General features: G+C 44.8%; 1 protein-coding gene across 2 annotated transcripts in view; it reads right to left on the bottom strand.

Annotated features, from left to right (window-relative positions):
• TMEM200A (transmembrane protein 200A) overlaps positions 1-13,020 on the bottom strand; it is a 70,312-nt gene extending 57,292 nt beyond the window's left edge. The window contains exons 1-2 of one of the 2 annotated variants that reach the window (XM_019628830.1): positions 12,802-13,020; positions 10,906-11,046 (exon numbers count right to left, since the gene is read on the bottom strand). The gene's annotated coding sequence lies outside the window, so the exon portion shown is untranslated. The remainder of the gene's footprint in view (positions 1-10,905; positions 11,047-12,801) is intronic. The other variant, XM_019628829.1, reaches the window with a different exon arrangement.
• Positions 13,021-13,842: the final 822 nt, after the last annotated feature.

Below are 13,842 nucleotides of genomic sequence, written 5' to 3'. Positions count from 1 at the left end.
TCAGCACCCAGCTTTTCCCCAGCATCACACACAGTCAGTGCCTACAACATAGTAGGTGCTCCATGAGTATCTGTTAACCAAATGAATGCTGCTAATTAAGGAGGTTTTTCTGGGCATGCTCCAAGTTGTTCATCCTGAAAACCCTGGTTCTGATTAGGTGGCTAATTTCAGTACAAATTTCACAGCTTTTCTTTTCCTTAACACATGGTGTCACCTCAACTATTCAAGGGCCAAGATCGGGAAGAGAAAAGCCTGGATGTTAATCCTGTATCTGCACCTAGTATTCAGTAAGTGGGCTTTAGAAAAAGTGAACTGTGTTTCTAGACCTCCGATTTCTCACCGTTGTTTGAAAAAAATCTCACGGCTCTCATACTTTGAATTTGTCAATGCACCCTCTTTTCAATTCACAACAAAATTTTGTTCACACCCAAAGTAAAACATCTCCTGTTGGCTTTGGAATTCTCTGGGCTATTCCTGCATCAAGGTCTTTATCAATGTCACTTTTATTTGATCACACAGGACTTCCGAGAACCTTGAATTAGAGTTCAGGCCCATCAGACAGGGCCTACAGGTGATGAATGCAGACAGTGGGCCTCCACTCACTGTATATTTCCTTCTGAGACTAGTAATGACCTTGAGGATGGAGACCAGCAAAGCCCCCACTGTAGGTTAGGATCCTGCAGGTGCTTGCTTCTCCTGTTACTCAGAATAAAATCCAAAGTTCCCTGGGCCCCAAGGCTCTCCAAGAGCCCCCGCTTTGTTTTAATCACAATGGCCCTTTACTATTCAAACATCCCAGGCCAAGTCCCACCTCATCTGCTGCCTCCTCTTGGCCTTTGCACTTCCTGTTTCTACTGCCTGGTACTCTCCTCCCCCAGACATGCTAACGATTCCTTCCCTTCCTTCATTCTGGTCTCTGCTCAATGTCAGCCCTTATCAGAGGGGCTCCTGTGACGCTGCTACACTAGTCCCTACCCCAGCTGCTCTCTGTACCTGAGCCCTGCTTCCTTTTTCTTATTATTATTTGTCACAACTAATTACATGTGTACTGTCTGTTTCCTCCAGCTGGAATGTAGAGATCATAAGGAGAGGGACTTTATTTTCTTTCCTAAATGCCTAAAGTAGGTCCTCAGAAAATATTTATTGAATGAATATATAAAGGAATGAATGAGTGATGCTCTACTAAAAATCAAGAAGGAAGTAGGATTGAGAATCTTCCCATCGAAAGCTGCAGAAGTATATGATGTTCTGCATATGATGTATATGATGGTCCGGGAGAAGTGGGGTTGATGAGGACTTGGAGCAGGAGCTTAGGTCCCTGAACCACAAGGCAGGAGAGTCAAGAGGCAGCCCCCCCACAGCCCCACCCCTTCCAGGAGGCTGAAGAAGGGAGGGCTGGATACTTGGGGTTGCAGGTGGGGTTGAGTCCCCCAGGGCCTGCCAGGCAGGGGGTCTTCTGCCAAATGAGCATTGAGCCTCTGTCCGGTGGGGGCAGGAGAACAGGGGATCCCGGGATAATATCTGTAAATATGAAAAGGGCTCGTTACCTGGAGATAAATGGCATGTGCTGCCTTTTTCATCTTTGTCTTCTTTTTGTAATCTGTGTTTTAAAAATCACTTAACCAAATTCTGAGTGTAAGGCTCCTGTGAATTAATCCACAGTTTCACTCACTACCATTCCCTTTCCCTAAACTCAGACAGAGGGAGATCTACGCGTACGTATCATCTTATTTCAAAACTTTCACCTTCACTCTTACAGTCTTACCTGACTGACCTGTAACTGAGTTCTTTGAGAAAAGTCTGTTACGCTCCCAGCACTGGCACAATGGCTGCCACTTGCCATGCTCTGATGACTCGGTAAGTATATTTTGAACTGGATCTCCCAGAAGATGCTGAGTTAAATATTCATTAACAAACACCACTAATTATATGCTGTTATCATTTTATATTCAACTATACAGGTGTTGGCAGAAGAGTTCTGAATAGAGATTAGTTCAAGGATTGAGAGACTCACAGAATAAGGAAGGAATTTCCACACGTGTCAAGTAAGGTGTGATAACTAAGTGATGGTAACAATACCTTCATCTAACAGGTGGACTTTGCAGAGATTTCTACCTATACTGAGGGGGTAAAGGTTGGGAAATATGTAAAGATAATTATAGGTGTGTATTACATTTTAATTTTCAGAATTTCATTTTTTAACACTTTGAATATAATTTTAAAATAATAATATTCAGAGTACAGTTAATTTTTTTTCAAAGAAATTATTTGATCTTTTCATAGAAATACTGTGTCTTAAATGTGATTTTATAACCTAGGTGATATTGTCCTGACATTATAGAAGATTTAATGTAATTAATCCAGTCAACATTTCCTGAATGCATACAACAGGCAAGGTACTATGCTAGGCACCGTTAAAAACTATAAGCTTCCCATAACAAAAAAAACTTTGCAGTGGACTGACGAAGCTGTTTATTTTCTACTGAGAGGACAATATTGATATTAATACTTAATGCTTTCATTTATATTAAAAACCCTCTGTAGGTGGGTATACTGTATACGGAGTCTCTGCAGCCACATAATGATGTATGGCCCATCTTGAGCATAACTACACAGGGAGTTTCTAATGTAAATGTTGCTTTTGCTTCCAACCCCAGTATCATCATCACAGTGAAGTACTGCTTTGCATTCTTACCCTCAATTCCTATTTTTAATAAATGACCTCCAACATCATTCTCCAAAAGAAAAACCTCCTAATGGCTTCTCAGTACCCTGAGAAGAAAGCCTACCTCCCACCCCCACCCAAATATGCAAGGCTGACGTGGCTCCCTTATTATCTTGCAGGTCTCGGCTCAAATGCCTCAAACACAGAGACGCCTTCCAGGATCTACAGCCGCCTTCCCATCTGATCTACAGGAGCCCAGGCGCCCTGTCACATCAGATTCCTTTACTTGCCTCTATCTGAAACTGCCTTCTTCATTCATGCGTTTGTCTGTCTTCCCCATCTAGAATGTACGCTCCGCCACAACCATTGTTTTGCTCCCTACCCTATTTCCAGCGGCCAGCACGTACTATTTATTGACTCAATTATTAGTTAGTGAACTTCCTACAGAACTTGAGTTTTCTATTGTATGCATAGTATGAGAATTTTTACATGTCTTATCATAAAGCAAGTAATACATGTTTGGGTCAGGCTCTCCTCCGTGGTTTTCCACAGTATCGTTGTGTAAGATGTGCCTCCTATTTGACAAAATGCGTCATTCGTAAAATTTAATAGCAAATACTGAAAGGATCTCACTAAACAAAGATTTGGGGAACAAATGAGTGGAAACAATTTTGTTCAAAAGTATTGACTGAGGCCAAAAAAGGAAATGGAGTTATAACACTATAATAATATTCTCCTTCAACTTTTAAAAGAAAACCAAAATTATTTTTATTTTAGTTGTGAATTATTTTTGCAGAAAAATAGCCGTTACGGAAAAATTGAAATTGGCACTCAAAACCCACCTCGAGTTGACCGCTATGGTAAGTTTAATAGTTCCCTTGTAGTCTCAAGCAAAGTTTTTTTGTTGTTGTTCCAAGGTTTAAATAAGTTCCTTGTTCTCATGCAATGAGCCAAAGTTCATGACTATGAAAACTAGATACGATGATGGGGTTGGCTTTTCTTTGGCAAAGAGAGGAAAACCAGATGGTTCAAAATTTAGGATCTTTTTTTTGTCTTGTTTTGGAGGAATCAGTGACTAACAGAAGAGAGGTCCTTCAGGGGGGAAATGTCAGGCATTTTTATATTCTACCTTAGAGCACAGCCTACCTCACGTTCTACCTACGGGCACAGTCTGGTCCTGGGTGACCTGCTGGGAATAAAACAGACACAGGGCTGCCCTTACTTGGGTCACAGCCCCTTCGAATCCTGTACAGACCCCGAGCACAACATTCCACGACTGCAAGGACCCACCACCAAGCTACCGAGGTGGGGCTGGTAGTGGGTTCACTCCACCCCATAGGACACTTATGCTACACGACCTTCACTTGTAAGTTCTCAGCACTATATACTGTTGACTTTAAAACTCACTCTAATCTCTCTGTCACAGGCTCCCATCTGCATATTCAGGAACACTTGTAAATAGATTTTTAAAAACTGAACGGTTCATCACAATGTTTTACCAGTCTACATTACATTCTAAAAGAGAGTTTTTGGTAACAAAGGAACAAAATCAGCAGTGAGCATAAACTGTTATTCGTTTTGAAATGGCAGCTTTTCTTATTTAAAAAATAAGTAAATAAACCCCTGGTGCAGGCATGGTGAGGGGGTATTTCCATGCACTCTCAACCACAAGTTCACCTATTCCGAAAACCAGTTTTGCATTAAGCATCAAGAGTCTTAAGACATTCATCACCTTTGACCCAGGAATTACCCTTTCATGGATCCTGCTTAAAGAATTAATCTGAAATCTGAACAAAAGTTTCATCAAAATGCCATTTATAATATCAGATATTAGGAAACCGCTTAAAGGCCCAATTTTAATTAATGAAATTGCTAATAAGTTATGATGTATCCATACAATCAAATATTATATGAGTATTAATAAAGCTTGCCTAGAAGTTGGAAAGTATTAGGACGTCAGAGGTTAAGCAAACAGAGCAGGTCATAATATGTTATTGACTATGGAAAAACTCATTAAAAATAAGGGGGAAGAAAATGCCAAAATGTTATGGGTGCCTTTGGGTCATCGGATTATAGGCAAATATTCTCCCTGATTTTTTTTATACTTAATATATTTTCCAAAGCTTTTATTGGGAGCATGTATGGCTTTTATGATTAGAAATAATAACATCTCTTCAGAAAGGCTAAGTAACTTGAGTGTGTTACAAATACTTGCACATGTATGTTCCCTGAGCTGGTCTGATATGTGATTCACCAAACAAGTAAAAATCTGTGCCTCTCCTCTGCCAAATTCAGTACTGAGATTTTTTTGGACTCGCCCTGCATTTCAGCCCAAAGATGCTGACTCTCAAAAAGGAATATACTCCTTAGCAGGCGCCGACCTATCAGTACCTCTGTGATTACCTCACTATTTGCAAAACAGCCTACTCCTGCTCAGCATTTCTTTGATCCCGAGAGACTAACATTCTTTACCTATTCTAATATCATTATCAGCTTTATTTCAACGTACTGTAATTATTGGTTTACATCTCATTCTCCCATTAGATGAGATTCTTGAAATCCTTGTCATCCTGACATCCCCAGAAATTAACACAGTACCTGGTAAACAGAGGGCATTTAATAAGTGTTGTTAAATAAATTATTACAGTAGAAGAAAAAAATTACCTCACTTATTCCTCCCCCTCCCCCCAAGAGAAACATTCACTAACAGGATTCTATCGCAATGGAAACCTTGGTTGGTACATGGAATAAGATACATTCTGGAATATAATTTCCAGTTTATGGAAAAGCAGGGCAGCAGCCCCTAGCAACCAGGAGCCGGTCGGGAGCTCACAGCTACGCCCTGGTGTTCGTAATGGAAACGGTATCACAGAACATCAACACCTGACAAGGCCGCTTGGCGACCATGATGGGTCAGGATAGGAACAAGACCCCTACATACTCATATCTGATCACAAACAAAAACAAGAACGTTGCCCAACCCCAAAATGACCAATATCCCCTATCCTGGGTAATGAGAGCCTGCTGCTTCTTTGCCAATGTAGTGTTGTCTTCTTGAGTCTTGCCTCCTTCCAGATAAGATTTATTAAGATATAAAATCACAAAGTTATCCCTGCTCCAATCCAGAGCAAAGCCCTGAGTCTTTAAACCCTCTCCCAAAGCACCTAACACAAGCCCACATCCCATAATAACTAATTCCTAACGCCCTCTTACTGAGACGTCCCACTTTTCTCTATGGTGTACCTTCTCCCTTGCTGTAACCAGTAGCAAACCCAACCTGTTCCCCACAGGTAACTTCCTGGTGGTCTCTGGCTAGAGGACACGGATAAATTCTCAGTCCTACCTGGAATGCCCCCTCCAATCTCTCTCCCATACATATTCAATGGAGCCTACGTCCTCCTGGGAGCCTCCCCTGTTGGCCTTCCAGGTTTCGGATGGCCCCATTCCTGTGAGTCTCAGCTGCTGCTATTAAGTTTGTATTTCACAATACTAGGTAGCACTGCCATCTTGAGTACTCTCTGAAAGATCCTTCCGACTCTAATATATTATTCCACTGTGTAGCTGTAGAAGTCTTATGCATAGCTGTCTACCTTCCCGAGTAGGCTAAGTGTTCTCATAAATATGTCGCAAATACATTTTTTCACATGCCTTGTCATTCTCCTTCCTCTTACCATACATAAACACAGTCCACTGCACACAGTGAAGACCTATAGCCGGTCATACATCTTAGGCAGATACAAATTTGACCTTGCATTTGTTGGGGGATGATATGATGTTACTTGTATTCCACTAGTAAATAGTTTCATTTAGAACAGCTTCAAGTATACACCTTTATAGCTGGAGTGTGTTCCATGTACCTACTGCATGCAGTGTGGGCTCACTGTCTGTCTGTCTACCTACCTACCTCTATCTCTCTATATATCTATTTCTTATTTATCATATTTCAGGGCAAAGTACCTATACATGTAAAGGTAAATTCAGGCCAGGGAAGCTGGCAGAGGTCCCTGAAATCAGTGATTAAAATTAAACCTTCCAAACATCTGACTTGCTGACGTATGTATCTTGCATAATGATAGAGATCCTGCGCTGAAGGGGGAAAGACCTACCCGATGATTAGGTTTCCTGCCAGAGCCGGATGTAATCCTGCTGGACAACTGTCTTCAGGCGACCAGTTCTCATCTCATAGTCAGCTTTCTAAATGTTAACTCACAGGTGCCCTTCACTACCACACGCCCCTGCTGACTTTCCGATTTCTAATGCCCAGAACTGAAACTGACCTTGCCCTGAAGATCCAGGATGAGGTCTAGATTTAAACTGATCTTGGTTTCCACGACTGCTCCTTCATCTTCCAGTCCAGCCCCCGTAGCTCAGGCAAGTGATTTAACCTCTCTAAGCCTCCATTTCCTGGCTACAGAAAACAAAAAAGGGGTATATTTACCCTCCCAGGACTCTAATGATTTGGTGAGATTATGTATCTAAGGTGCATGGCAGACACTCTACAAATGTTAGCTTGTTTTCTCCTAACTGTGCCTAACAACTAATAGAAACCTGTCTCCTCGCTCTGAGGAGCTGCCCATTCCGTGTACTGATTGGCTTACACAGGGAAGCGTAATTAAAGCCAGGACAGATGGAAGAGATCCCGTTCTCAGACCAGTAATCAAGCTCTAGTTGTTCTATTGAGCTGCTCATGTGTTCAACTTCCTGATGCTATTCCCATCCATTTTCCTTGCTACACCCCAAACCCCAAACCAAGCATCTATTGTTTGTTGGGTTCTTATGTTGGTACTCCTGCCCAGTTTGTCTCTGGGCATGGGTGCTCTGCACCTTCACCCTGATAACCTCTGTTCCATCCTTTCTGTCTGACCTGGACTTCTGGTACTCTGGCTGCCTATTAGAAGGCCCAACATTGCACCTGTCCCTCAATTTGTCCTGCTGTCCCGGATTCGGATCTGGGCTTGCGAGGTTGTGTTGCACAGTGTATGAAAGCACAGGCTGTGGTTTTGGACAGCCATGGTTTGAACCCCAGCTCTTCCACGTAATGACCACATAACCTTGAGCAAGTTATTTACCTCCTGAACTTTCAGTTTTCTCACCTTAGAGGGTTACGAGATTTAACATAATGAATTTGTGACATTTAATATAATGAATTTAAAGCAGCATGTAACATGGGGCCTGGCGTACTAGGTCAGTCTTCAATAAATGTCAAGGCTACACATATAAAGTTTTGCCCCTAGGACTCATGGTAGCCGCAGGCCTCCTTTCTAACACAGTCCAGGTGCTGTCAACATACCCACAACACACAGCCATTTCACCTACTGGCCCAGCCTATCTATTGGGTCGTCGGGAAAGTCATGATGCATTTCTGCATTGAAAAACATAAAAAGATACATCATGACTTTCCCAACGACCCAATACTTTTCTCCCTCCTGATCCGTTTCATCACACAAATGCTTCTGTCAACACAGATGCTTCTTCATCCTGACACACCACCTCACCAGACTTTCATAATGTTCACCCAGGCCGGTGTTCTAACTTGGGGCTATGGCCTTAGGTCCCTAGGCGATAACCCTAATCTGAGCCTACTGCCTTCCTTCTGCCCATCGCCCACAAACCCAACGAATCTGTAAACAACAGTTCTGTGTTCATCACTTCACTCCGCTGTTCAAACTTCCGCTGGCTCCATCATGCCCAAAGCAGGGTCTCCCATCTCATGGTCCCTATGTGACCAGGCCTTCTGGAAATGAGATCCTTAGGCTGGAAATAAGGCACAGTGGTATCTGCTAAAAGTACACAGATATAGAGAAACGGTGGGCTCTTCATATACTAACATTCTGTGCCCCACAGTCCTCCCAGCAAAGCCTAGACATGAGTGGCATTATTTTATCACCGGGCTTTGCCTTGACTGGGAGGAGGGCCCCACATCTGGAATTCGCATGACCCGGGGCCTCTGAGTTGTCTCCTTATGCAAACCTCACATTATAGTGCAGGGGTCTATCCTGAAAAAGGAGGGGGCAATTTTCCTTAATAGCAGACATGCTGTTCTTGATTGGCAGCATCTTTAGCTCGGGAGAACCACACCTCTATGTGGGCTGACAGAACTGTCCATCAGCCTTCTCCTCCCCAGCCCTCCACAGTCTACGACTATCATAGTAGCACTTTGCAGGACATAGAGACCTATTCAATGAACACCAAAGCAGGGGCAATCCAATCCTTTCCAGGAGATTTCTAACAATGGGACCTAAAAGAGGCAAGACCTCTCTTTCTTAAGGTTCAAAAGCCCAGGAATGCAGGCTTAGAAGTACCAACAATCATCTTTCTCAGGGTGTGGAAAAGGGTCTAAGAATGAAGCTGACTCAGACAGAAGAGGTGCTCAGAAGTAGAGAAAGGGGGAGAAGGGGAGAGAAGAGGAGAGAGAGCCCTGACAGTCATGTGTCTCTGGGATCCAGTTATGACTGAAGCAAAGACCACCTTTGGACTTTCCAGTCACATGAGCTAATAAATCTTCACTTTTCGCTTAACCTAGTTAAATGTAGGTTCCTCACATGTATAATCAGATGAATCTGGACCAACTCCCTTCTACAAGAACACAGGGTGGGGTGGTGGGGGACAGGAGTTGTCTCCCCTGGTACACTTAATGCTTGAAGCAGATGACAAGGACACTACAGGAAGGAATGTCCAGATTCACATATTCTCACCTGGCTCACATTCCATGGCTTCCGTGTATTTTCACCTCTGGTGACAGTTTCCAAAGCATAACTGCTATTGGAACATATCCCATTAATTCACAGCACAATGGCCCAAGAATCCCCATCTTTAAAAGAGGATTTTCTTTTACCAGTTGCACTGAAAACTCTTGGAAGAGTCTTATCAATGACTCTGTAATAATCGAGTCCCCCTGAATTTCTGCTGGGGAAGGGAAGGTGTGGTGAGAGAAAGCACACCAGGAGTGATCAGACTAAATATCAACGAACAGGATTCCAGACATTTCAGGAGGTCTCATCTCATAACTGGAAACTCTTCTCTTCCCGAATGTAATCTAGGATTTTACTCAGAAATTTGAACCTTCACTAAAATCTGCTGCCAACCTTATCTCTCTCTCCCATTTACACAGGGTTTCCAAAGCATGTTCTATTTAGCTTCTCCTATCTCTATAAATCCTGCAAAAAGGCAGTGGAGCATGCTGGAGCAAGCATGCTTTGCAGTATTAGTCCTGGTTTCATCATCTTTCTGCCCTAATTACTCCTTGGGGTTGTTATGAAAATCAATTGCCATTATTTGTGAAAACTCACCAGAAACAACAAGTACTAAGTGAACGTTGGTATTTATTTTATTCTGTACTGTGTACTCAGATCATTAGTGATGGGCCAGATGCCCCAGGTCAGATCTCCTCACCTCCTACTGTCATCGTATTACCATTTCCCTATGTCTAGTATGGCCTCCAGCCTGTCGTCCCCCAATGTAAACTGCTAACCAGACCATCACCACCCCCTTACATTCTGATTTTTCCCTCTCCTTCATTCCACCAGCATTCATCATGCAGCATTTTAAAACGAGGGTGGAAAGATGACAGTCCAAAGGCCTTGGTCTGTTGATGAGGGCAGAGAACATATCCAGGGCCACATAGTGGCTTTGTCAGGATGACAATTTGGGTGTTCCAAGTCCCCATCCAGTGCCCTTGGCAACCACTACACTGCTCCCCAGTGTGTACCAGTGCACAATGCTCAAGGATACATCGGGTGCTCAGTGATCTGTGGTACATTTTCCAGTCCCCTCTCTACCAGCCGCTAAGGTCCCATAAGAAAGGCTACCTTGCCCTCCATCAGCTAACGTGACACCACAAGTGTTCGTGCATGCTCTCTGAGCGCTTGGGTACACATCACACCGTTGCAGACAAAACATATCGTAAGTCCTGAAATGGACATGCTTGATAAAACTGCAAATCATATATTCCTTAACAACATGAAGGGTCCATCTCACTGCATATTTGTTTTTTTTTTATCTCTATACTAAGGTAAGTGCTTATTCCAAATGTGTTTTGCTTTACGAAGACTCCCCATGCTGTCTTCTATTTAGGGAGAGTAACACTAAATGAAATTTATTTTAAAACTGCCTCCTCTTTTAGACTCTACATTCTATTTGATAAGTAATATGCATTACCACGAGGACTTATTATTTTATCTTCTACTAATTTTGCTTAAGCAATGCAAAGCAATGACATCTGCTTTTATCTTTGTTCTTACCTACTTTCCAAAGCTAAATATGAATTTCTTCTCCTTTAAGCTGAGAGTCGTTATGAGAATGAAAGAATTTAAACCGTTCAGATTCGCTCCCCTGTGTGACAGTAGTTATCTTTCTCTGCCCAATGAGCTGTTGTCAAAATTCTGAAACGACACAAGTCCAGGTATCACAATCTAACTCTTGGAGCATTCCAAAGCTCTGCTAAAAATTTCTCAGAGTTAAAGGAAGACGTGAAGCCACCCTTCTTTTACAATGATCTTCCCCGCAGAACTCTTCTGAACACGGGTGTCTTTGGGATACTACATGCATTTACCTGGAAATGACTCAGAAACACCAGGTAAAACCTCCCCGTGCCAACCGCCTGGAAATTGCGCACAGAGGGTTCCCACACAATTCTCCTTCTCCAAAGGCTTCCCCAGCCTCGGATACAAAGCTAAATGTAACCAAGGTTACAAATGATAGCTAAATCATCTCACAGGTATGAGCTCTCCAGTAGGACTTCCTAAGAGAAAATCATTCCTAATACCTCAGAATATATTTTCAAGAGTAAAAAAAAATCTCATAACGTTAAATTGCTGAAGCATTTAACTATAGTTTCCATTTAATAGAAATATTTTCTGTTTAGAAGGACTCCTAGTCTTCACTTGAGTTGTTTGAAAAGCACGAAACTATAACCAGGTGCTTCTGTATGGGTAAATAGGAGTAGGGAAAGTAAGGTTTAAGAAGTTTCAAAATTTAGTCTACTACTTACAAAATGTAATATATTCTAGTATCGGTAGCCAAATAACAAATTGAAGGTCATTTTATAATAAGTATTTCCATAAAGCAAGAGATGACAAACCATCAAAGTAAATAGGTTTTACAGGAGCCAGTATTGCTTATGCATAAAGCACTACAAAAGCGTACCTCAGGACTTGGTTTGACTGTAAAACCGAAAGAGTTTAATATTCTTACTGACAAATAAGAATAGCTGTTGACTCTTAAAATGTTTTCTATACATACACTTGCCCACAACTACTTCTGAAGGTCTTTATTAGAAAAAACAAGGTTAGAGGCACTTGAGTTTAACGTATTCTGAATTACATCAGACTAAGGTGTACCGGGGTTGATTACAATTAGTAAATTACAGTGATGAGAAGCATATGATTGACATTACCAACTCCTGGTACTAAACAATGAATTGTTTTCATCACAAATCAATCTCTCTCTCTCTCTCTCTCTCTCTCTCTCTCTCTCTCTCTCTCTCACACACACACACACACACACACACACACACACACCTCAATCTAAATCTAAGGGCAGAGAATACACAGTGAGCTTGCAACCACACAATGTGAAATGCTGACTTGGACAATTAATTATAGCAAAACAATGATTAATGAAGCAAACCTTGCAAACCTTCAGCCCCTTCTCTTAAGGACAGGCTACATAGGGGAAAATAGTGCTGAATTTGGCGAATAATTGCTTTGCCTCTCCATTTTGCCTGTGGAGATACTACAACATACAGACATGGCTTTAGGAAACCTTGACCACACTTTGTTCCTGCCAAGGACTACTATAAATCAACGCTATGGGCATCTTTACAAAGAATGCTGACTCTCTGGAACGGAAACAAAGGAGGGTGTAGCTTGGAGAAACCCAGCCAGGTGCTCCACGGCTCCGGGTTCTCGAAGGCTGCCCCACTGGGCTTCTCCTGCGCTCCAGGGACTGGGGAGTCGGAACTGATGGCGGACTTGGTTTATTTCCCAAACTTCAGAAGACAGTGTTTACCCTAACTCTGAAGGCTGGAGCAGGGCAATGGGGAAGGTGGGGGGAGGCGGTAAGAAACGCCCGGTTCCGGCTGCAGCGGTTGCCCACCCACCTCCCCACCCCGACAGCACCCTTTCCTTAATCCTCACCTGTCCTGAGCGCGGGGACTCGGAGGTCCAGTCGCCTCTCCGGGCTCTCACTCGGGGCTGTTGGGACGTCTGGCGCCTCGGGAGACGAGCGAGGGGGGAGGAGGCAGGGTCGGGGGCGTCAGCAGGAATCTCGGCAGCCGCCGGCAGCCGCTGTCGCCCTCCCCATGCCGGCGGGGTTCGGGCAGCGGACGCACGCCGACACGGCGGGCGAATGAGTCAGGCGAGGGGGCGGGCGGCGAGGGGTGCGGGACGGTGGAGGGGGCGGGGCCGTCCCTACGCCCGCACCGGCGGGGCGGCTGCGGCCTCTGGGGGAAGGGCGCGCCGCGGCCAGTGCCCGCCGCGGGTCGAGGGGCCGCCGGCCGCCGCCATGGGGCGCACGGAGTCCGAGCGCTCCTGCCCTCGGAGGTCACCGGACACTACGCGCCGGGCCCGGGACAGGGATTCGCAGCTCAGGCGTCGCCGCCGCTGCCAACAAAGACAAAAGGGTCGCGGGGATAGGAGAGGGAAAAGTTTTCTGCTCGGCTCCAGCTGGAGCTCCTCGGAGCCTCACGCCCTCAGCGCCGAAGAGGCGGGCTGGTGGGCGGGGTGCGATGCGGGGCGGGCTTCCAGGGCGTCGCGGCAAGACCCGCACCGGGGTGCCAGCCAATCTCGCGGCCGCCCACGACCGGTGGGAACTCCCCCCGCGCTGCAGCCGCCACTCTCGCGGCCCACCTCCTCCTCGAGGATGCAGACGAGATCTCCTCCTCCCGCTCCGGGAGCCCCAGCCTCGCCGACCCCGTGCCCAGCAGGAAAGTTGCGCTTCTAGAGCCGGGATCACCGCAGACAAAATCTGTCTTTGGGAACAAAATACCGCTTTCAGGAGCTCTTTTCCGAGCTGGAAGGCCAGAGGGTGGAAACGGACACACCCACAGCAGGGCGCGCCCTTTCTGCGGTGGAACTCCGAATCCCCATGCCGGGGGTCAGGGCCCCGCCGGTCCCCCGGAGCAGTAGGGGAGCCTCGGCCGATTCCGGTTTTCCAGGAGCCGGAGCCTCGACTCCACG

The sequence above is a fragment of the Hipposideros armiger genome, unplaced genomic scaffold (assembly GCF_001890085.2).
Source record: "Hipposideros armiger isolate ML-2016 unplaced genomic scaffold, ASM189008v1 scaffold_811, whole genome shotgun sequence".
NCBI lineage: Eukaryota > Metazoa > Chordata > Mammalia > Chiroptera > Hipposideridae > Hipposideros > Hipposideros armiger.
The sequence above is the reverse complement of the archived record's forward strand: the minus strand, read 5'-3'. Positions and strand labels throughout refer to the sequence as shown.